The sequence below is a fragment of the Rhea americana genome, unplaced genomic scaffold (assembly GCF_003343005.1).
Source record: "Rhea americana isolate MKP2758 unplaced genomic scaffold, rheAme1 scaffold_189, whole genome shotgun sequence".
NCBI lineage: Eukaryota > Metazoa > Chordata > Aves > Rheiformes > Rheidae > Rhea > Rhea americana.
In genome coordinates, this window is record NW_028186027.1 from 1675931 (window position 1) to 1698111 (window position 22181).

Sequence of the window (22181 nt, forward strand, 5' to 3'; positions counted from 1 at the left end):
GCTCGCCTTCCCTGGACATTATCAGGAACGACTTAAAAGCCTGGGAGCCGGGAGCTAAATCTTCCCAGGCAGTTTTACAGCAGATAACGTCTGCAAAACAGCCACGGGCGATGCAAAGCCATCAATCGTTCCAGCCCCTCCGCCTTCATCACGGGCTGGCCTTGGCCGGGGAAAGCCATGCCAGTCCCGCGGCGGCCTTGGAGTTACACCAGTTTGCCCCTGCTGCGGGGGCCGCCAGCCTTGTTTGCAAGACTGATGGCACGACCTTCGTGCGAAACCCTTTTTCATTAAAACTGCGATGAGAAAGGTCTTCTCGGCAGCCAAGCAATCACTCCGCAGTGCGATTACTGCGCTACTGGGATCTCGGGCTGTTTGGCTAAGAAAAGCAGGGTGCAAGGTCGGGGACGCAGATCCATGAGCCAACAGACCCCCGCAGGTGCAGGTCTGGGCATCCGTGGGGCCGGGACAGGCACAAACAGATTAATTTCGGGGCCGGCAGAAGGGACCGTGGGAGTTAAGTGCCGATTTGCTGCCCACGTGGTGACAAGCACAGYGTGTTTGCGCGGCGGCAGAGGCCACGTGCCGAGCCGCGTCGGGGTGCGTTTGCAAACGTGCAGCTGCGTGTTTGCACCCGGGGCTCCACGTGCGCGCAGGGGCCGTGCCGATGTTGCAGCTGCATGGCTCGAGGTCTCCTCCGGCCACGTTAGCGACTCCGCGAGGAGGCGTCTCAGAGGATGCTCATGACCCTGCAACCCTCTGGCCACTTGTCCAGCCTGGAAAAGCTCTAAGGCATCAGGGAAATCTGCTCTGCTGCGTCTGAGCTCCCAACTCACCAACAGAAAGCACCATTCACTGCCCTCCTGCACCAAGCTCGGTTGGACCAGCAGCTCCCACCCCAACTGAGACTGTGGAATTACAGCAGTTGGCAAGAAGATACAGGAGACCCATGGGAAGCTCCACACCTTGAAAAAAATGACTTTCCCAGGGGGTTACACCTCCTTCTTTTTCCCCCTTTTGGGTGAGAGCCTCATATCTGGGACAGGATATCGGAAGCCCCTGGTCAGTGCCGTCTGGCATCTCCTTGTCACTCCTGCATGGGATTTTTGTCCTCCCCGTATCAGATCTGTAGCGATCTCCACGTAACCTGGAGCACGATCCAGAGAAGGGGCCAGCGCTACCCAGTCGTACTCAGAAGGGCTGGTGCCTACAGTAGGATGGTGCGGGGCTGAACCCATGTCCAAGCTCTTCTGCCCCATAACACAACCCAAGCTCCCTCCACCTCTGCTTTCCAGGGGCACAGGAGGAGTTACCAGCACCTGTAGCAGTGATGGTACCATGCCCAAGGACCTGTCCTACCTCAAGTCCTACCTCAGGGCAAGCAGAAGGAAGACCCCACCATGGTTTTTCCAGAGCTGTCCCCAGCTCTGTACATTTCTGTGGGCTGATATCCATCTTTACGACCCAGTTTAGAGCCCCAGCAAAGCTCAAAAACCTGCAGCAAATATTTGCAGAGCGGCAGGTTCAGGCCAGGCAGCAACGACCATCCCCAGGCAGCGCGTCGAGGCATCGGCGCAGCGTGGGAGGGCAGCAAAGCGTTGGCAGCAGGAAATCTCACATTTCCTCGTCCTCACCTCGCTATTTTTTTCACCCCTGAAGAAAGTTCCCCGTTTGCCAGGCCCAGTTCCTGTTCCTATTAGAAAAGCTATTTTAGGCTGTAGTCTGCATCCGTTGCCAGGCAACCGTGCCGGCTCCACGGACTTTGCTGGATCAGGCTCCTTCGGAGAAGCCGTTTGAATTATTCTTTCGAGCCCGATCCAGCAATGTTTAATTTCCTAATGGCAGCCCATTCACATAAACAGCTCACGGCTCGACAGCAGCAATCACCAGCAAGCGGCTGCCCGTGGTCGGAGCATCCTCAGCACCGAGCGGGCAGGGCAGGGATGCTAGCCAAGGTCCTGATCCAGCAGCCAGGAAATTGCTGGGGTTTCCACCAGTTTTAGCTCAGGCCCTGCGGAGGATGAGCGCAGACCTTGAATTTGGGTGCTCCGTTGAAACGCTCGCGGCTCAGCGAACACTGAAGCTCCTTCTGAGGGTGACTCAGACCACCAGGAGGACTCAGCCATGGTGCCAGCATCTCTCCTCCCGTTAGGGATAGAGCCGAAGGGAATTAGGGTCTGCCGGCCAAGCCACGAGACCTCAGCATCCCATGACGCAGGATGCCGATGTGCTCACGTAGGAGCCCTGCAGTTCCCAAAGGATTTGGGGGAGCACRAGAGGAGCTTGTCTGCGGCAAGGGATCTGGCAGCATTGGGGTGAGATGACGCTGGAAGAAGAGGGGAGGGTGAAAGAGCAGAGAGAYGAGCCTTCCTCTCTGTGGAAGAGCCCTCCGAACAGGACACGGGTCCAAAGCGAAGCAGAGCAGGGAAAAACCACAGAAGGGTCCTCAGTGCCTCAGTCCCAAGGCCTAATCCTCCTCCCCGCACGCACAAATTGAAAAGCGCACTCCAAATCTATGAGAAAGGTATTTCCATCCATTTTTTTGATTGAAAGGGAATTTGTTCAAAAATTCCCCTGCCYCAAAATAATAACGAACCTGTGAGAAAGACTAGTCAGATCAGCTGACAACCAGGAGCTTTTCTGGGATGGATAGAGATAGCAAACCCTTGTCACTGCCAGATGGAGATTCGGCTTGTTTACATAGCCCCCCATGACCTTAATTTTCTTAAATGTGCATTTTTCTCTCCCRTTAGAAGAAAGATTAGGGCCTTTCRGAGCCCATGCCCTGTGATAACCTCATTTGAGCTCTTGGAAAGGAGGAGTCTTGGTGACACCACRTTCCCCAGGTAAAGCCCTGTGGATGCTGCTCTCTTGGGTGCTCGGAGAGGGGTCCTTCCCCTGCCACGGCTACGGTCTCTCCCATGGGATCAGGGCCAGCATCCCTAGAGACACCTCCAAAGAGCACCTCCCAACATCCCTCCAGGTGTTATAGGGGAGATGTTGGCAAAAMCATCGCTGGATTGTCCCCAGGGATAAGTTATCTCTTTCATCTCCCACCCTGAGCATCACCTTAAATAATGTTCCCACTTTRAGGGTCCCCAGTGGCTGCCTTGGTAATTGGTCCATTAAGGGACCTGGCAAAGTGACCGCAGCCCCCAGAGCCCTGCTCCTCTGCAGGACTCACAGGCTGAGCCCGAGGCTCCCATTTGCACCAAGTGACACGTCCCCAGCGTCCCCGCTGCCCAGCCGACGTGGAGGGTGGTCTCCGAGCTGCGTACCCTGCCTTGGCCCRTCTTTACTTTCTAAATAAGGTGGCTGGGGAGTAATAAAACAGGCTGGAAGTGTGTCAGCAAAGCTTTCAGCTAGGTCTGGGCCTGGTAGCGCAGACGYGGGCTGGGAGGAGACGTGGATTTCCAGCAGCCTCTAAGGGGTGCAGCCCCCAGAAGCAGATTCAAACTCTGGGTGCAGAGGATGAGCACAGCAGGAGCTTTCTTCTCACACAGGGACAGATCAGGTCCCACATCCAAATGCTACACTTATACCTTGTTTGGGTCCACCATGGAGAAACTAAGGTGGGTGGAGGAAAAAAGAAAAAAAAAAAAGTGGGATTGGGTGAATCCAGAATAAATCACAGGGCCTCTCTGCTGGCCCCTGCCCAGCAGCTCTCTCCAGCAGCCTTTCTGGGATGATTTCAAAGCATGGATATGCAGAGCCCAAAACTCCCAATGATCCCAAAGGGCCTTTCCTTTGCTCCCCACAAAGCCAGGATTTGGAGGCAATAAATGACTGACAGGCTCCCTCCTTGCACTGCTCAGGRGGAAAGCTGAGGCCCCAGAAAGGTRAGGACTTGCTGAAGGTTAGAGCAAGGAGTCCAGGGCCACAGAGGGCTTTCAAGAGGAGGAAGGTCACTGTTTGACATGGGCTGGGAGATCTGAGCATCAGCTCACAGTTACCTCCRTGGGAGACCTCAGAGCCAGGGCAGGGCTGCTTGGTGCAGATGGGGAAACCTGAAACACAAAGAGACAGGGACGGATCCAAGGTCATCCGAGAAGCCTTTGGGAGAGCCCGGAAAGGAGAGGCGCAGCGAAGGAGGCGGGTGTCTGCCATCTCCCCGCTCTGCGCTGCAAAGCCCAGCAGCAAAGGGCAGGGGCCCTGGATGCACGTCTCGCCTCAGACACCAAATCATGAGAAAAATCAGCTCCTGGCCCTGTGCGGTTCCCCCACAGTCAGGGATGAGCTCCCACCCGAGAGCAGGGCTGCGGGGGGGACTGCGCTTGCAGACTAGATCCTTTGCGAAGTATCACATTGAGAAAATTCAGAGCCCTGCAGCAGAGTATTCCGACAAGCGGCAAAAAGCCAAGGGAGGGACCCTCCAAGAAGCGTCCAAACTCTGCTACAAAGCCCCCAGAAGAGACTTTTGCCCCATGCAGAAATGTCTCAGCTCTGATCCCCCCTCAGCCCTGCTCCTTGGGCCTTCCTGCCGCCTCCTTAATGCAATCTTCCCTTGCACGAGGAGAGGCCAGCCCGAGATGCATCCATTTTAAGAGCTATTCAGTGCTGGGGCTTGCTTACAACCCGAGAGACTTAGAGCTCCAGATCTGATCTTCCTCCTCCCTGCTCATCCTCTCTGGCTCCACGGGGAAGGTGTTTACCATCTGGGCTCATTAGAGTTGTTCCCTCTCTCCCCTTCCTTCAAACAATCCCTGCTAATTAGTGCCAGGCTCTCCCTGCCCTGCAGAGCTGACATGTGGTGACTCAGTCARACCAGCCGAGATGCTCACGCAGGCCCGCATCGCGGGGTACCCGCACACTCGCTTTCGTACACCGGCGTACGGAGACCTGCAACCTTTGGACAGGGCTGACGGGAGCAGATGGGACAGCATGGAGGTGTCGGAGGACAAGGGACTCGCAAGGAGYCTCACTGGAAACAAGGCTCAAAGCCCCAGCACCCCTCTGGGAGCACCGCGGTTGCGTGTAAGAAGCATTTCCCTCCCAGAGGAGCTGGGTGCTTAGAGCCTCATCCTTCCTGTCCAAACGTCTAGGACCACTTTAGCATCATGACACAGAAGCAATTCACATTCACTGATGAATCAGACCTGCCTCTGCTTCTGTCTTACACCTACCCAGCGTGGCTTTCAATAGCAAGATTGCACAGATGTTATAAATAATCCCCGGCTCCTTTAAAGGCAAGCAGAGGAGTGGCTAACACAGCCACCTCCACCACACACCAGCTGCTCCACCCCAGAGGTGGGTGCCTTTCCCCAGGGCCCCAACCAGGGATTTGTGCTAATGATGCTAGGTTGTGTTATTAGAACAGCAACTGTTTTCTTCAATGGATACCAGAGACGCCTTCAGACATGCGGAAAGGGCAATTTTGCAGACAGGTAGTGAGCCAGACATAACAGCTGGATGATCCCGTTGATTCATCCAATTTGGTCTTCTTTCTTGTCTCATTTAGTATCATGAAAACATACATCAGCTGCAACAATGTGACACTGTATCTAAACCAACYATCATATGATCCCTTCGGGGCTCTGTTATATTCACAAGATGATCTTTTTCAGTTGGCTCTGAATGACTCCTCTTAACTCACCCACACTGATTGACAGCTAGTGACTGAACCCAAAATCAGGCCAGGTTTATCCTAGAAGTCAGCAAATGGGCAGAGTCCAAATTCCACTACAGACTCTGCCTTCCCCTATTGCAGTTCATGAAGCTTCWTCATTTCTAAACAAACAAGTTCACACACAGCCCAGGACAGGGTAAATCAGAGCATCTTCACCAAAGGCAGCCATTTAGTCTGGATTTGCGCAGGTCAGCATCTAGGGYGAATTTGATCCTCATGACTCCCATCTGACTTGGCTCTAGGGTAACTCCAGATTCTCCACTCTGTGCAAGCCTGAAGTGGCATTAGAATCACTCCAGATTTAACCCAAAAGCTTTCATTTCTATTGATTTCAGTGGAGCTGTCTCCAGTTTATCCTGGAGGACAAAAGATCAGACCCAAACTTTATTTCCCTTCGAACCAGCTAAATTGCAGACAAATCACTATCCAGGTTCCCTGACCTATTCACAGCACCTCTGGAATGACATTTCACAAGAAACTCTGGGTCCTCCTGAGAATCACTCRGTTGCTGTGGTGTTTAGCTTTTTCCTACTACAACCAGCAGTAGTTACATCAGCTCCCGATGAATTCAAACCTCAGGTGCCTCAGATGCAAAGCAAGATCCAAGAATCAGAACAAATTCACACTTTAGGTCCTTTATAAAGATCTGGGGCCAGATTTCTCAGCTGGTCTAAGCCTCAATTCACTGGAGCAATGCAGATCTGCACCTGGATAAGATACCAACCCAAGAGCAGGTCTGGAGGGAACACACACCTTTGGGTACATCCGGCAAAGCAATAAAYGCACAGCAGAGAATAAGGAATCTCCACATCAAACACTGTGAAYGGCACGAAACCAGGAACCGACCTTCATTTTTTGTGCCTCAGAAATCAGCCATCCACATTTAGGAAGTAGCGGGGGGGGGGGAAAGAAATTAAAATAAATAAACCCCCAGCACCTCGGGGGCCAAAAATTAAATATTCATTGCAGCTAAGTGCTTTCTCCTCTCCCAATGTTATTGTCAAGGTCAACCTGGAAGCTGCATTTCCACCATCCTTGGGCAGCTGCTCGGAGGGGATGAGCCCCCTGCCAACCCTGAGCCACCCTCCAGGGTTACTCTTGGCCTCTCCGGGGTGGCCAGAGCCATTTGCTGGCTCTGAAAGCTCCCCCCAGACCGTGATGACACCCACCTTAGGGCCACATCTGATGCCTCTAGGCTTCAGGTGACTCCCCCCCCCCAAAAAAAAAAAAAGAACTCCACTTCCCATCTTAGCCCTGCTTCTCCCTTCCCAGGAAAAGGCCTCGACAGCAGGATTGAGGGAAAGATGAGGAGGGGGCAAATCAAGCAGGCAGGACCCGGCGTGGCAGGAGACCCTCGGGAGCGGGGACCGCTGCTGGGGGGAAGCAGAAGGAGGGGGGCAGCCTTACCTCGGCGCTCCGGCGGCTCCGGCTCCCGCGGCTCCGGCGGGTGGTGGGGAGAAACTGACCAGCTCCCGGGGAGCGGGAGGGAGAAACTGACCAGGCTCCGGGGGATGAAACTGACCAAATTCCCAGCAGAAATTGACCAGGTGCCGGCGGGGAAGGTGAAGCGGGAGCCGATGCTCTGCGGAGCCGGACAGCGGCCGGGCTCCCCCGCCCCGCGCCCCCAGCCGCGGAGAAGCCGCTCCCGGCGCGCCGGGCGGCCGCTTTCCGCGCCCACCGCTCCGCGGATGCGCGCTCGGCTCGGCTCGGCTCGGCTCGGCTCGGCCCCGCTCCCCCTCGCTGCCGGAGGGGAGGCAACTCTGCTCGCCTCAAAAAAAAAAGAAAAAAAGAAAGAAAGAAAATGAAAGGAAAAAAAAAAAGGAGAGTGAGAGAAAGAAGAAAGGGACACGCAGCCCCTGACGCAGGCTTGAGTCACCGGGGCTGCACGTCAAAGCCGGGGTGCCGGGGGGTGGCTGTCGTCGTCCCCCCCCCAACCCAGATTGGGGGGGTTAAGTGGGCTTTGCCACACTGTGGGTTTTTGGATTAAAAAAAATAGCGGTGGATCCTGGCAGGGCAGGTTCACCCTTGCCCACCTGCCCTTAGTGATGTGGGAAAAGGCAGGAGAGTCCTAYAATGCCCCATCGCCACCAAGGGGCAGCCCTGAGAGGTGCCCTCCTGGCCGCCCTGGCGTCTCTGCCCTGGGGAAGGGGAGTGCTTTGAGCTGCAGGAACTGCGCAGTGGTGTGAGTTGGGTTTTGATCACCCCTCTCCTCCAAGGATAGCTTGGTACACTGAAGGCATCGCTTCATTTCAAACCATGTCATTAAGAAGGATCTAGGTCAGGACCTGAATTCTGCCCCTCAAAAACTGCGTGCAAATCCAGAGCCTTCCCTTCAAGCCAGTGACATTCAGGGACCCTAGACCCAGGCCCATCTCTGGACTCTCAGGACACCACATCTCCAGTCAAGCTAGTTCCCTTCARTGCCAGAGCTCAGCACAGGAGCAGCATAGGTTCAAGTAAGGCTAAGCTAATGGTATAAGCCAAATTCAGAAGGTGAGCTAGTAGCACTTCTTAGCCCACCTTTAATGCCAATGGTGACATTCTGCATGCGGAAGGGTCCCACTCAGGGGTTTGATCCCCCCCCCGCAGGACATGATGGGATATAGTGACACTAGGTATTTTATTAGGAGGAAGAGGGAAATAAACACAAMCCCCCTGACACGAGACCTCCCAGGCAAGCAAACTCCAAATCCAGCTTCTTATACAGGATTAATTTATCACACAGCCATTTAGGCTGCTTTGATACAGTTGCTGTGGTGTGTTTAACAGAAAGCCCAGGCACACCTGTAGAGATCAGCCCTCCCCTTTTACTCAGTGCTGTGTAGTGTGTCTTGCCCTCAAAAAGCAGCTAATTGAGTTAATCAAGAAAGCCAGGGGGGATGTTATGATTTACTGGTGAGGAGAAGGAGTTTTCAAAGAAGTTAATTGCCAGCTCAATGCCTGATGGAGTTGGTTAATTCTACAAGTCCTAAAGATGTGTATTTAGCCCACTCAAACCTAACAGTGCAGCCCCCAAATGTTTCTCCTCTGATTGGGGTGCTGCTGGTCCCTGGGGTGCTGGTAGCAGTGGCCAGCACCTGGGTCACCTGAAGCCTGTGAGAAAGCACATCAGGAGGAAAGGTGCATCTGGAAGAGACAAGTCATGGGTGACTCAGGCCTCAAGCCCCAAATCACACTTCTTCCAACTCCTGGACTTCAATGTTTATCCAGATTTATGGACTTTGGATGCATTCCTCTTTCCATCTCATTAGGTACAAAAGGATCAATTCTAGTAGGTACCTGCGAGTTCAGCCAGCACTTACACGGAGACCTAGAGCCCAAGCACAAAAGCAACAGTCACTATCTTTTCTCTTCTCCCTAGGAGAAATGAGGCTGTATTCCCTAGATCTGATCCTTTATCCATCCCATCCCCAAGTCAGGCAGGAATAAGGCTGCTTAACACAGCTTTAAAGGGCTGCAAAGGGGAAGATGGTGCATATGCCTTGCTCGTGTTTTCCTACTGCTACTGTTTTGCAGGCGAAGGTTCCCAGCCTCTGTTTGCTTTATTGCAATGTTTCTCCAGATCTCACTAGGGCTGATACACCTTAATGTGTGTAGGGGGGACAAATGCCATGCTGAAGTCAAAGGAGTTGCGCTGATATGAGCCAGCCTGGAGGAGAGACACACCACGCACGTCTCCTCGGATGTTATATAAAGCACTGCCTCACAGGAAGGGAACGTTACGTCCGTGCTCTGTGCTTCTGTTTGCTTTCCAGGCAGGAACAAGACTTCTGACCTTCATTTCAGTTGAGCAGCGTGATGAGATGCAGATCTGGGGTGCTCACCTGTCCCCACATGCAGCAGCGAGGCCTGGAGAGGGGCCAGTGACWGCTGGATCTTTGTGGCTGCATCAAAGCCTGGCAGGTGTCCTTCACTTTGCAGCGACTCTGATCCCAAAGAGACAAAGAATGGCAGCAGGCAAAGACAGCTCTCATGGCCTCCCCAAAGCCTTGATCCTTTTATGCTTTAGAAATGCCATCTTGTCACACTCCTTCACGTTCRTCACACCTTCTGATTCACAGGAGAAGCAAGGAAATGGCTACACAGTGGCCAGGAACACAATGTCCCAGCTGAGGAGGAAAGGCAAGACTTTGAGCCATCACAGGGGGGAGTTTTTACACCTTGACTGGAGCACAGCTCCCAGAGGAGCTCCCTCCTGCAGAGCTACTGGCTTTTTGGCCCTCTCCACTTAGTAGGAAATCCCAAAGTCAAAGGGACCCAACCTCAGCAGGGTCCTAGGATAGGCACCATCAGCACAGTCCTGCCTGACKTGGCCAGCCAGAGCCCTCTGGCACTGCCCAGGCCCGCCGAGCTCCACAGGAGCCAACCACACTCTCCAGACATGGATCAAGTGCCCTGGACAGGTACTAATGAGCTGTGAGACAGCAACATGTCCAGCCAGCACAGTGCCTGGTGTAACTCCACCGGAGCCAAGCGCCTGCTGCCAGGACGTCCTTTCTCCTCTCCCACTCTTCTGCCCAGGACATGGTGAGCTCTTGTGATCTGAGACAAAACTAGGAGGAAGAGGAGCCAGGAGGGATTACAGTACATCCAGGAGCAATTCCATCCTGCGCAGGGTCGGCACGAGCTGGGCTCAAGGTGGATGCTCCCGCTTTGGAACCTGGCAAGGTGATGGCCACCTCCTGTGCAGAGCAGTGTCAGCAGCTTGTCTGACTTGCTGGGAAGAGACCAGCGATGGGAGAAGAGTCATTGCTGTCTGCAGGCATGAGAGCAACTTCCTAATTGCTAAAAACAAATTTTTACCGCACCCAGGCACTGTCTCTGATGCCACCTTTGCTTGGGAGGACTGGAAGGGTGAGCTGTGGAGCCAGCTGGCTGCAAACACCATCAGCTAAAGCTCTCCATGTACCCAGAGAGAAAGCAGAGGAGGATCAAGTGACCTTACTAAAAGGGTCTGAACTTGCCATCCAGCTCTCCTGATCCTGCACATCTCAGTGTGATGCAGGGCTGAGTCTGCTCAAGCCGGAGAAGGAGGAATTCCAGGGTCATGACTGACTTTACAACACCTTGAGTCAAACACAGTACACATTGTTAAATCCCCTATACAATTTCAGAAGATAAGCGGTTCTTTTAGCCTCCTCTCCCCTACAGATTTAAAGATTTCCCTTTGGTAGGCCAAAGGGAAATGAAGATGCCAGAGGAAAATGCTTAGGAGACTTAGGAGACTGCTGCATTTTTCTCACCCATAGAGACAACAGGAGCTGCTCCAGAGACTYGGGCTCAGATACAGAAAATCAGAGAGCCCTGTACTTTTCCAATGCCAGCCCAAGCAGCCACCACAGTGCTGTAGGAACAGTCTGGATTCATGCGGAGCGTGGGCATGAGTAATGTCTCTCCCGGAAGAGCAATGCCCTGGAGATCCAGCAAAGGGCTGATACCACAGTCGAAGATAGACGCATTTCCATAAATGCTCAAGCAGCAGCCTATAAATAACTGCCTGAGTTTACCGCTGCTCTCATGTGACCCTGATCTCCTGCATTTTCGGCTGCCATCTGTCACCATGGTGATGGCATCACAGGGCCACCAGCCCTTCATTCATAGCTACCGGCAGCCAGCCCAGGGGAGGGGGGCCGGGCACGGGGGAGGCACCCCTGAGCCTTTTTAAAGGATGGAAGGGGCTAATTCAGGGCAGCAAAAATACCAACAGGCGGTTGGGATGGTGCAGCAACAGCCAGTCCTCCCCAGAAAGGCACCTGGAGAGGCCGCTTTTCCGGCATGGTCTGCCAGGGTAGGAATAACTGCAGCCAGGCGGGAGGACCTGCAGGAATGCATGGACATCGCTATGAGAAGCGCGGGAGAGACCGATGAGCACAGGCGGACGTCTGCAGGGAGGAGCGAATCCCTCCCAGCCTTGTCCCCCATGGTCTGAAGCATCACGAGGGTCCTGCCAGCACGGAGATTCCTATTTACTTCCTCCCCCTCTCCTACCCACCCACCTCTAAAGCCCTCCTGGCCTCAGGAAGCACCTTCCTCCCTGTAGCTTTGGGAAGAGACAACTGCTCTAGTGATTTATTCCCTTAATGCTTCGCCTGCTGGTGGTAGACGGGCTCCTAAGCCTCAGCCTGCCCCCAGGCAGGGTGCAAACAGCAGCAGATTAACAGGGCAAGCAACAGTGGCGCTGTCAGTACGTTCAGAGGACAATTTTCCACGTAAGCTGTCAAGCTGACCTATATTCAAGTGACAATAATCTAAGGGGATAATGCCCTCCGGTTTCTAAATGTGTATTTGCCTGCAAAGCCACTTTCTGTCACGGTTTATTCCAGGCGCTGCTAATGCAGAGGGGAAGGGACAGAGCCTGGGAAAGGAGAGACCATCCTGACTCAGGGTCGAGGAATTTGCAGCTCTTACGTAGCATTTTCCAGCCAGGGATCCCAACGCGCTGCATCAAACGTGCGGACCCCGAGGGAGAAGGTCCGAGGGACTCACCGAGGCTGGAGGTGGAGCAGCGTCGCAGCTGGGATCCCAGCCCAGAACCTCCATCCTCTGCTGCATTGCTGCACCGGGGAGGCCCAGGCGCCTCTTACAATAGCTGTTGTTTCTCATCTAATGCAAAAACCAGAGACATTAATCTTATTTTAGGCAGGGCGACCGAGGCGACGGGCACTGCTCTAACTTGGCCACAGTGTCACGCTCAGCAGAGAGGAGCTGCGACGACGTGGGAGACCAGCTTAGCCCCAGGCAACGTTTTCCCTTGGACTTGTCTCTTCCCAGCTGGGCATCTCCAGCCCCGGCCCCTCCGCAAGAGCGGAGCGTGCACGCGGCACCGCGCTCGCGAGGCAGCCGAGCGGCCGAATTAAACTCCTAACAGGCACGGCGCCACGTCCGAGAGCTCCGGCAAGCCCAGCCCCGAGCTTCCCGGCTCCTCCAAGGGCAGCATGGCAGCTCCGCAAAGTATCCTGTGCGCAAGAGCAGGTAAATGCCAGGCAGCATCGAGAAACACGGGCAAAATGATCTTTAAAAGAAACAGGCGCCAGTTAGTAGAGCTCTCAGGAAAGCCAGCCCCGGTGCGCTCACCTGTTGGCCGTTCTGTGCCGGGGCCGCGGGCTRCCAGGGAGCCGGAGCTGCCTATTTGTGAACTGTCCAAAAAACAGAAGAGCGGGAGGGAGGCRACAGCGAGCGCGAGAAGGAAACCCCGCCGACCCGCTCCGCCCCGGGGGGACGACCGTGCCGCGAACGAAGGCGACGCTGCACGACGGAAGGAAAAGCTAATAAACGCTGGCGCAGGAATGAGAACCGCGTCGCGCCGCCTCCGCGCCAGGCTCCCGGGAGCGGGCCACGGCGCTGGAAAGCGCTGCAGCTTCCACGCTCCGGTCTTAATTTTTTTCACACGCCGCGCTGCCGTCGGATCGGCCGCRGCCGAGCCCGCGGTGTGCGAGGGGGCGAAGGTGTTGCAGGGCTAAAGGTTTCTCACCCCAGGCTGCGTCCCCTGCGGGTAGCACCGAGCCCTGGAAAAAGCCCCTGAACCAACACCGCTAAGTTGACCCTCCCCTGGAAAATAACCCCGAGCAATTTGGCACCGAGCGGAGCGTCGTTCTCCGCCAGCCGGGCTTGCTAACGAGAAGCAGCCAAACGCCGCCCAGCTGGTCAGCACCAATAGCTGCTTTCAAGTGAAGTCACCCAGGAGCAGTCGCAGTCCCGGCTGCTGGGGAGCAGATGGGACCAGGCAGCCACCTGCATCCCCCCCGGGGCCGCGGCCGCGACCGGAGGGCTCCGCCGCCGCTCGCTGGGAGCGCGGGGCCGGCAAAGCTCCCCGCTTTGGCTGCGGGACGGTTTCTCGCCGAAGGCTCCCGCAGGGCTCCGAGCGCGCCGGCTCGGCTCGYGTTTCGCCAGCTCTCGTGTGATTTTGCCCTAGGTATATTTTAAGCRCTGCCTTTGACGTCACATCTCTTCCCCGTCACCCGCCCGGGACGCTGCTTTTGTACCTCGCCCGGCAGCCGGGCCCCGAATCGCACCTTCAGCTCCTCGCCGCATCTCCCTCCAGCTCCTCCATCCCCAGCCCCAAACGTGCCGGCATCGCCGTGTCCTGCCCCGGACAAGGAGCAAACCGCTCACCTCCCGGGCCCAGGGTGCCCTGGGGAGCAGGATTCGGCCACCTGGCAGGAAGGACAYGGGCAGGGACGGAGCAGCACTGGTGCGGGGTGTGTGGGGCGGGGGGACGTTGCATTCGGTCCAGCAGCTGGGGAGCGTTTTGCAGCACTGCAGCGCAGTCACACGCTGAGCTCTCCTCACTTGCGTATCTTGTCCCAGAAACGGCAGCTCTCCGTCTCCGGAGACCTTCACGACCTGAGCCTCAGTTCAGCTCCTGGCCGAGCTCTTGGGGACGACCTGCAAACGGTGGGGAGCAGCAGCGGAGGGCAAAGATCAGACCCGCGTGGCCGCGGACAGCATGGCACAAAGCCAACCCTCGGCATCCCGCACGCGCCCCCGCTCCGAAGGGAGCCCAAAACACCTGCCCCGGGAGCGCGTTGAGCTCTGTGCAACACCCGGGGCTGCTGAACCCCAGCATCGGGGGTGGTTTCTCCGAATCCTCCAGCCATCACCCAGCACAGGCACTTCCACCAGCCCTCTTGCATCTCGCCTGCCGGCGGGAGGTCTCCACCTGCACTTTAGACCCCCTCCAAGCTCCTGCAACAGAGGGAGGGAACCCAGGGGGTCTTAGGGTTTGCAGAGGTCAGCTAGAGGATGAAAGTAGCCGATAAATCGCACCCTACCAGCTCAGCTGGAAGCGATCTTCTCCGTGAGGACAAGCGGGTTTGGCCGAACAGCCCTTGGCCCCCCTTTGGCCCCCAGCCCTCCAAGGTGCCGGTGCGTGCGCGGGCGTCGTGCTGTGCTTTAAGGACGGAGCAGGCCCCAAGGCAMGTGAAGCCCTGCCGGGGAGAGGAGCCTGGCTCCATCCCGCACCCCCCGGCACCAGCCCCTCCGTACGGCGGCCGCCCTCCCCCCGGCGCGCTGGAGGAGCCGCCGGTCCCCTCCGGGTTTCCCCCCTTGTCGGGCAGCGCCGGTGCCCCTCGCTGCGGCTGGCGCCCACGCAGGCGTCTTCCCCCGCCCCGACCCGCCGGTGGCAGCGTGACGGGGCCGGGGGGCGGCGAGACCAGCAAGAGGAATCAGGGTCARGAGGGTTTCTAAGAGCAGCTGGGTTTTGGCTTGGGGAGCATCTCCCGGGGCTGCCGCGGCCTCGTTTCCCCGTCCCRCCTCGCGCCAGGGCTGCCCTCCCGTGCCCGGCGCATCCTGCAGCGACGCAGGATTTGCAAGGAGCTGGGAGAGGGGGATTTTCCACCCCAGGTCTCCTTACGTGGACCAGGGAGAAAGCAGGAGACAGCCCTGCCAAGGAGGGACTACGCTGGCCACGCAGGGTGATGGGGGTGTCCGCGGCCGGGTGGGAGACGGAGCAGGGCTGGCGGTGGCTGGGGGCTCGTTTCGTACCTGGCAGCGCTCTACGACGGCGGCTTCGTCCTCCCTCTCCCCAGCGCCCGGGCTGTGCGGGCCAGGGTGTCCCCGCTCTTGGCCTTGGTCCACGCCATCAGGGGAAGGTGTCCCTGCCTCGTCCCTTCCTCTAGRCACCGCCGAGTCCTGCCTGGAGGAGGAGACGGCTCAGGGCTCGAGCAGCACCCGGCGGGATCAGGGAAGGGTTCGCTAGGGTGCCAGGGAGCGGGACTCTCCTCCCCGCTCCACGTTGCTTCCACGGGGGACCAGCAAGGTGGCACCTCCAGGAGGGGACCGCGCTGCTCYGAGACCTCCCGGGCCTCGCTCCAGTGGAAACACCCACTCGGCACCACCAGCCCAGCTCGTCCTTCCCATGGGAAATCTTCCAGGCAGYGGTTATCCGCCTGGCTAGCGGGCTCCAGCCGCTCCCCATGCTGGGATCCGGCCGCGTCCCCGTGGGTGTCGGCACGCAGAGCGGCCGCCCAGAGGCACGATTCCTTCTCCAGGTCGGGCCAAAACGGCACCACCCGGGAGGCCGTCGGGATGCGCAGCAGAACTGGCAAAGGTGGAGGCCTCCCGGCAGGGGCAGAAATGGAGAAATCGAGCCCAAAACAAAGAATGCCTTGGGGGGGGGGACCAAGGCTGGCAGCCCCGCGGCCACCCGGGGTTCAGGCTCCCCCGCACCTCCCGGCCAGTGCCCCCAGGGAACGGGAGCACGGAGGGACGTGGACATGCAGGTTTGGCAGCAAACCCTGCGGGAAGCGAGCGCTTCCCAGCTCTGTTTGGKCTGCATCACCTGGAAACGTGCCCCTGGGCAGAGCAGAGGGGGCCTGAGCTCAAYGGGGGAGCTGGGGGAGGCGGGGAGGGGGGACCAAGGAGGTGCAGAAGGAGCCTGGATGAAATAGGAACCAGCTGACCAGGATGGTCCGATGGACGTTTTAACCTCCCCTCTCTGTTCCTCCTTCATTACCTGTAATTTACAGCCCTGAAAGCTGGAGCCAAGAGCAAGAAACACACGGAAAGGTGTTTCCCTGGGAGCAGGGAAGACTGGCAAGGTCCTGGGGGCAGGGAGCCCCCGGACACGTGGGTCTTGCTCCCAGCTCCCCCAGAGGACACACAGCAGGTCCCAGTTCCCATCCCTGCCTCAGTTCCCCTTCTCCAAAGGTAAGGGTCCTCATTAGTACATGAACTCAGCAGACCACATTTTGGATTTGCCAGGTGCTGGGAGCACCCAGCGCATGGTCACGGAGAGCCACAGCCTTCCAGGTGAGGGGGCAGAGGGAAGGGGGAGGAAAATAAAAGCAGGGGAATGATGGAGACAACAGGAAYGAGGAGGAGGAAGCCACAGGGGGAGAAGGTTATGCCCCGACTCCAAGCATCCCTGTCTCTCCTGGAGCAATAGAGATGGAAAGGCCCYGGCATCCCGCATCCCTCGTGGAAGGCAAAGAGACCCAAGGGGATCGTTCCTACGGGCTCCGCATCGTCGGCCCCTCGCCGGCTCTCGAGCACAACTCGGAGAAGGTGAAAACAGGAGCTCTGAGCTGTTCTCCCTCCCCTCAACGTGCGGCGCTTGGGGAAGCTTCGAAGTTCATCAGGCAGCTGCAGTTTGCAAGGATGCCTCCGTGGGGCAGGGATCCCCCGGGACGGGYGCCCCGGATGAGCCCCCGGGGGAGAGCGAAGCAACGCAAGACGCTGCCTAAGCAAAAACAGAAATAAGAGGAGTTGGGAGAGAGGCTGGGGAAAGCGAAGAGCGAGGAGGCGGCGATGGGGAGACAGGCTGCTCCGACCATCTGCTCTGGGTGCTTTTAATTCCTTGGGCTCGTTTCAGCTCGGCTGCCTCGGCTTCGCTGCGAGAGCTGCCGCCGCCGCCAGCAGCCAGCACCCGGCACCCGCCTGATCTCGGCTCCTCTCCACGCGCGGGCCCGCAGGGGACACGCCGCGAAGGGGACGGGACGAGACCCGRCCTGGGCCACGCCACGGCTCAGCTGAACCGGGAGCAACGGGAGAAGAGAAAGGAGCCGGTTTTGCAGGGTTTTGCAGGACCGTGAGCTGCTCCGGTCCCCGTGGAAGGGCATCCTTGCAGCAGGGCTCCTGCGCCGAAATCACCCACTGGGCAGGGAGCTGGGGGACGGGGACCTGCAGCCACCTGAACCACCGCTCTGGCAAAGCCTGGCCTTAAGGCAGAGGATGCAGGCAAGGAAACGCTGCTCCAAGCAGCCCCGGATCATTTACGGAGAGAGGCGGGTGCTAAAAGACACCCTGATTTAAGCAATCAGGCTCAAGGAGGGGCCTTGGGTCCGGGTCTCTCGAGCACTGCGCCGTGCTGCAACTCCCCTCTCTCCCTCTAGCAGCCCTTTTGTACCACCCGCGCCTCTTCGGCACCTCCCTTGCTCTTCCCATCGCTGCCCTCCCGCCCCATGCTCACCCCAGCACCCCTCACCGCTGCCCAGGGGGGTCCCTGGCCCCGCAATATTGCTCTCACAGCGCTCCCAGATCCTCCCAACCAGCCCGACAYGGCTGGGAGCAGGCACAAAAGTCACCAGCCGTCAGGAGCCGCAGGAGACACCGTGAAAATCTCGGCCGCTGTGCCAAGACGCTGCAGCAATTTCTCAGGAATGAAGCAAAATACCCCAGTGCGGAGYGGGAAGGACAAACCCGGGGGAAGAGCCAACCGCCCTAAAAAGCTCCCCTGGGTGCCCAGCCTGAGCGGCCGGGACGTCCGACGTGGGGACCCCATCTCATGCTGGCTGGGCTCTGCGGTGCCAAAAAGCTGCCCGGGGCAGATGCCACATGGCTTAGCCAGCCCAGGCAAAAAAAATGCTGATTTTTAGGAAAAATGGGGCAAAATGAGGTTTGCCACGGGGACAGCTCATCTTCCGATGATGGAGATGAAGGCAGGGACCGAGCCAGGCTGGATCGGGGAGCGCGGATGGGACACGGCCAGTGGGTGCTTGGCCCTTTGAGCCCTCCATCGCCGAGACTGCGCCCAGCTTAGCCTCGAGCCGCGTCCAGAGCGAGCAGCCATCCCCACGCGGGGATAGCTTGTGTGCATCACGTTTCCAGCTGCGCAACCCCGCCGGGAGCGCCGGAGCTGTTCTTTCCTCGCCCGAGTGTTTGCAAACAGGATTATCGCTGCCTGCAGATTAAATGCGCCGTGCCTGGAGTTTAATTTCCTTCCTYGGAAAAGCTTGATGCTTCCATGCGAGGCTCAGCAGGCAGCGTGCCGGCTACAGCGTCGCRGGCGACGGTGTCGGAGAGCTGCGTGTTTGCCTGTGATGAGTTTGTCGCCCCTCTGCTGCCGTTCGGTCTCCGAGGCTGGGTCTGGGGGGCATCGGCAGCAGTGGGAGATGGAGTCAAACCGGTGCCCAGTGTGGAGGGAGGATCTAGCCGGTCTAGGGGTCCCGTCAGACCCTAGACCCGRTTCCTTGGGCCCATCCAAGTGGACAGAAACCGGGAACCGGTGCCCGGCTATGCCCCCGCCTCGCTCCACGCGGATGTCTCCGCGCGCCTGGACTCACCTACTGCCGGAGCCTTGCCAAAAACCCACCCCGCAGGGACAGCGCAGACAAAATTGGGAAGATGCGTCAAAAGCGATCGCTCGCCAAGCAGCTTAGCGAAAGCAGCTTTGAGCACAAGCGAGAAAAAGCGRCAGCCGAATCAAACCGGGCCCTTAATCTGGGAGCAAATCCCGCTCCGAGCCCAGGTCCCGGGCTCCCCGCTGCCATCCGCTTGGATCTAGGTGCTCACTGTCCTCTAGCCGGGCAAGGAAGGGGCAGAGGTGGCCGCTAGAGAGCCAGGCTGGTCTGAGACACCCACGACCACCAGCCACAGCCCGGTCGGGTTTACTTGCGTGGACCATGGTGAGTCAGATCCTCCCTGGAGGCTGGGAGCAAGCTGAGGTCGTTGGTCCTGCAAATACGGTGGAGAAGAGAGGCGAAAAGATGCTTTGAGATCCTGCAATAGGAGATGTTGCAGGAAAACAGGTAAGGAGGCAGCAAATGCCCCGACCGCCGGTCCCCCTGCCCCAGCAAGGCCGAGGGCAGCTGCTCCGGACTCACACCGGAGCGAGGTGGGAACTGGTCCCACAGTGCTGGGAGATGGAACCAGATCCTTATCTTATTTCACCATGTAATTGCGTCTCTCAATTACACAATTAATGTAAGCAAAGGTAATTACAGAACAGAGGCATATAATCACTCCGTGAGTGCCATAATTTGGGGTGACAAATTGAGGAGTGAGACACATTTGGGGAGATAACGCTGAAAGGGAAATCGCTCCGGCAGCAGCGACACGGCAGCAACCAGCCTTTCGGGGTCCCGGGCCCGAAACACCAGCTGCCCTCGGCGCCGGGCGGGCAGCGCGCACGGACACGTGCGCGTGCCGACGCGTTTGCACGGGCAGCCCGCGGGGTCCCGCTAACGGCTCGGTGGAAGGATAAGTCACGGGGCTGGGCGGCTGCTGGCGGCCTGGCATCGCGACGTGTTAGTTATGGTAACACATGGAGCCGCATCCCTGCATTGCCCTTTCCTCTTGCRCTTTCTCACGCTCGCTGTCTCACCACTCAGATCTCCAAAATTATGAGATCTGACCTATTAGCAACRCCCAACGATGCAGCAGAAGGGGGTGCAGACGGAGGTGTCCAAAGCGTGCTCCACTTCGTCCCCCAGCCAGGCTTTGGGGACGGAAAGCTGCAGCGGGGCGCTCCCTGCTTTTCTTTTTTTCTTGGGGCAGGGCTCGATTTTCCAGCGTTTTTCTTTTCCCTGCAACCTGGAGAGCTCAAAACCCCCAGGGTGAAAGCAGAGGTGCTACAGCTTCGGTAGCACGCACAGGCTGGGCAGGAGCAGCGAGCACAGAGACGAGGTCTCGGGCCGTGAGCCCAAGGCCAACTTGCAAAATACACGGGACCGTCCCGGCAGTGCCAGGGAGAGACAGCGAGCCATCACTGCGCGGCTTCGGGCTCCTCGGCCAAACCCACCACCACTTTTTCCATCTGGTGCAGCCAATCCAGGACTCTCAGCCCACAACCGGTGTAGATCGGGGTGCTTTTGGACCTCCCCAAGGCTATGAGAGTCCCCATCTCAGCACGATACCCATGGTGGCTTCAGCCTTGATAGAAAAGGCAGCATCAGGAGAGCAGATGCGTGGACATCAGCAGGTGCTGGTGTTCCTGCCTGGGTCAGGGCTGCTTTATGGTTGCCCTTAGGGAGGCATTAATGGCCTAGTGGAAGGATAAATTACAGGGCCAAGCAGCTGCTAGCAGTTTGGRATTGCAATGTGTTAATTAAGTTGAAGGCACTAAATTTCCCTGCACTGATGAGGGAAGGGAGGGAGAAGGTGATGGAGAGATGCTCCAGGAGGCTGTGGCATGTCCAAGGAGCTCAGGGGAAGCGGCTACCTACAGCTAAGGGGGGCTACAGGCAACTCATTCCCATCAGCTGCTTTGGGAAAGACAGATTTTAAAAGTCCTGATCCAGAGACCTCAGACATGGGGGTGTTTTGGGCTTGGATCCAGCCCAAAATCGGTGATGCTGGCCTTGGGATGTTTCCTTCTAAAGCCCCAGCTCCCAGAGCCAAGCAAGCAGCAAAAACAAGTCCCCACCTTGTCCCAGGTGGCAGGAAGGAGGATACTGTACCTTCTTCATCAGAAAACTTCCTCAAGGTCCCCAAACTAGAGGAGAAATGAGCAGAATCCAGCAGTTTTAGATCTCAGCCTCCTGAGGAGGCCTCACGATGGAAGAGACTTTGCTGCCAAACCAGTGCCATACCCTTCAAGGCCCCCCAAACTGCCCCAGAGTCCATCAGAGTCTCCCCACATGCATCCAGACCACTCTCCCTCATCATCCCAGCTGGTTCTTAGCCACACTGCAGGCAGCTGTGTACCCCAGCCCTTTCTCAACTCCATCCCACCTGCAAGATGGTTTTGCCTGCTGAAGGCACCTGAAGGTGCTGTGGAGCCCAAACAGGCTCCACTTCCCCAGCAARTCACATCTCTCCTCCAGAAAGTCAGGCCTGGAGTAGCATTTTCCCCTCCAGTTCCTCCAGGTTTAGCCAGCCAAGTGCCCTCCAAAGCCCCTTGCACGGAGGAGGTCCGGGGAGGCGGTTCAGCTCCAAACCCAGCCGTCCAGAGGTTGCACCAAGGCAGCACCCCCCGCCCCGAGAGGCCGGGGAGCGAGGGTGCAAAGCCTTCGCCCCGCTCCCGGGCTCCCKTTGACACTAGGTGGCAGTGGCGGATCTCCGCAGGGTCCTGCAAAGCTTGTGCAGGAGCCCAGAGCAAATCCCGCACCTTGGGAGACCCTGGAGACCCATCGGGTCCCCTCCGTGCGGACCCCCAGCTCCATCCTGCACAGCCGGGCAGGGCCAGGAGCGACGCTGAGAGCCCCCAGCCCCTGCAGTGATGCAAAAGGGTTTTTCGGCTGGCTCCTGCCAAGCAGGGGCTGCGAGGCATCCGCGTTACCCTGGATACAGCCCTTTTTCTGGCTGCGACTTTATTTGGGTGGAAAGCGAGGATTTTGGCTGCTTAGCAGGCATTGCCGCAGAGCCGCTCTTGTCTCGGTGCGGCGCAGGCAAGGCTCCGGGCTCCACGTGCACGGCCCACGTTTCTGCCCGAGAGCGCCCAGGTGGGAACGCGATACAGGTCTGCTGCGTGTCCAGGGGCAAAAAAATGGATCCTTTGGCCCAGCTGTAACCCAGCAGGAACCAGCTGGCCTCGGTGAACTAAACCTCGCAGCAGACATGTCACCGCTGGCATTTCCCCACCTCCGGCCTCCCAGGCCAGGAGTCTCTTAACAAAATCCGTTTAGTTCAATTGCTGCGGCGCCTGGTGCACAGCTACAAACCAATCGAGAAACCATCTCCATTAAATCAGGGCAATTTCTGGGCATGCATCAGCTCTGGTTGTCCAGAGCCTCACACAGGGCGCTGGATCTAAACCAGACACGGGGCCAGGGTCAGCCTGCCTTGCGGTGACGCCTGCATAAGGCAGCAGTGATGGGGCAGTCCCAGGGCTGAACCAAGTCCTGCTTGGGAAGGAGATGAAGAAACCTGGAGATGGTTTCCCTCCAGCATGGCCAGATCC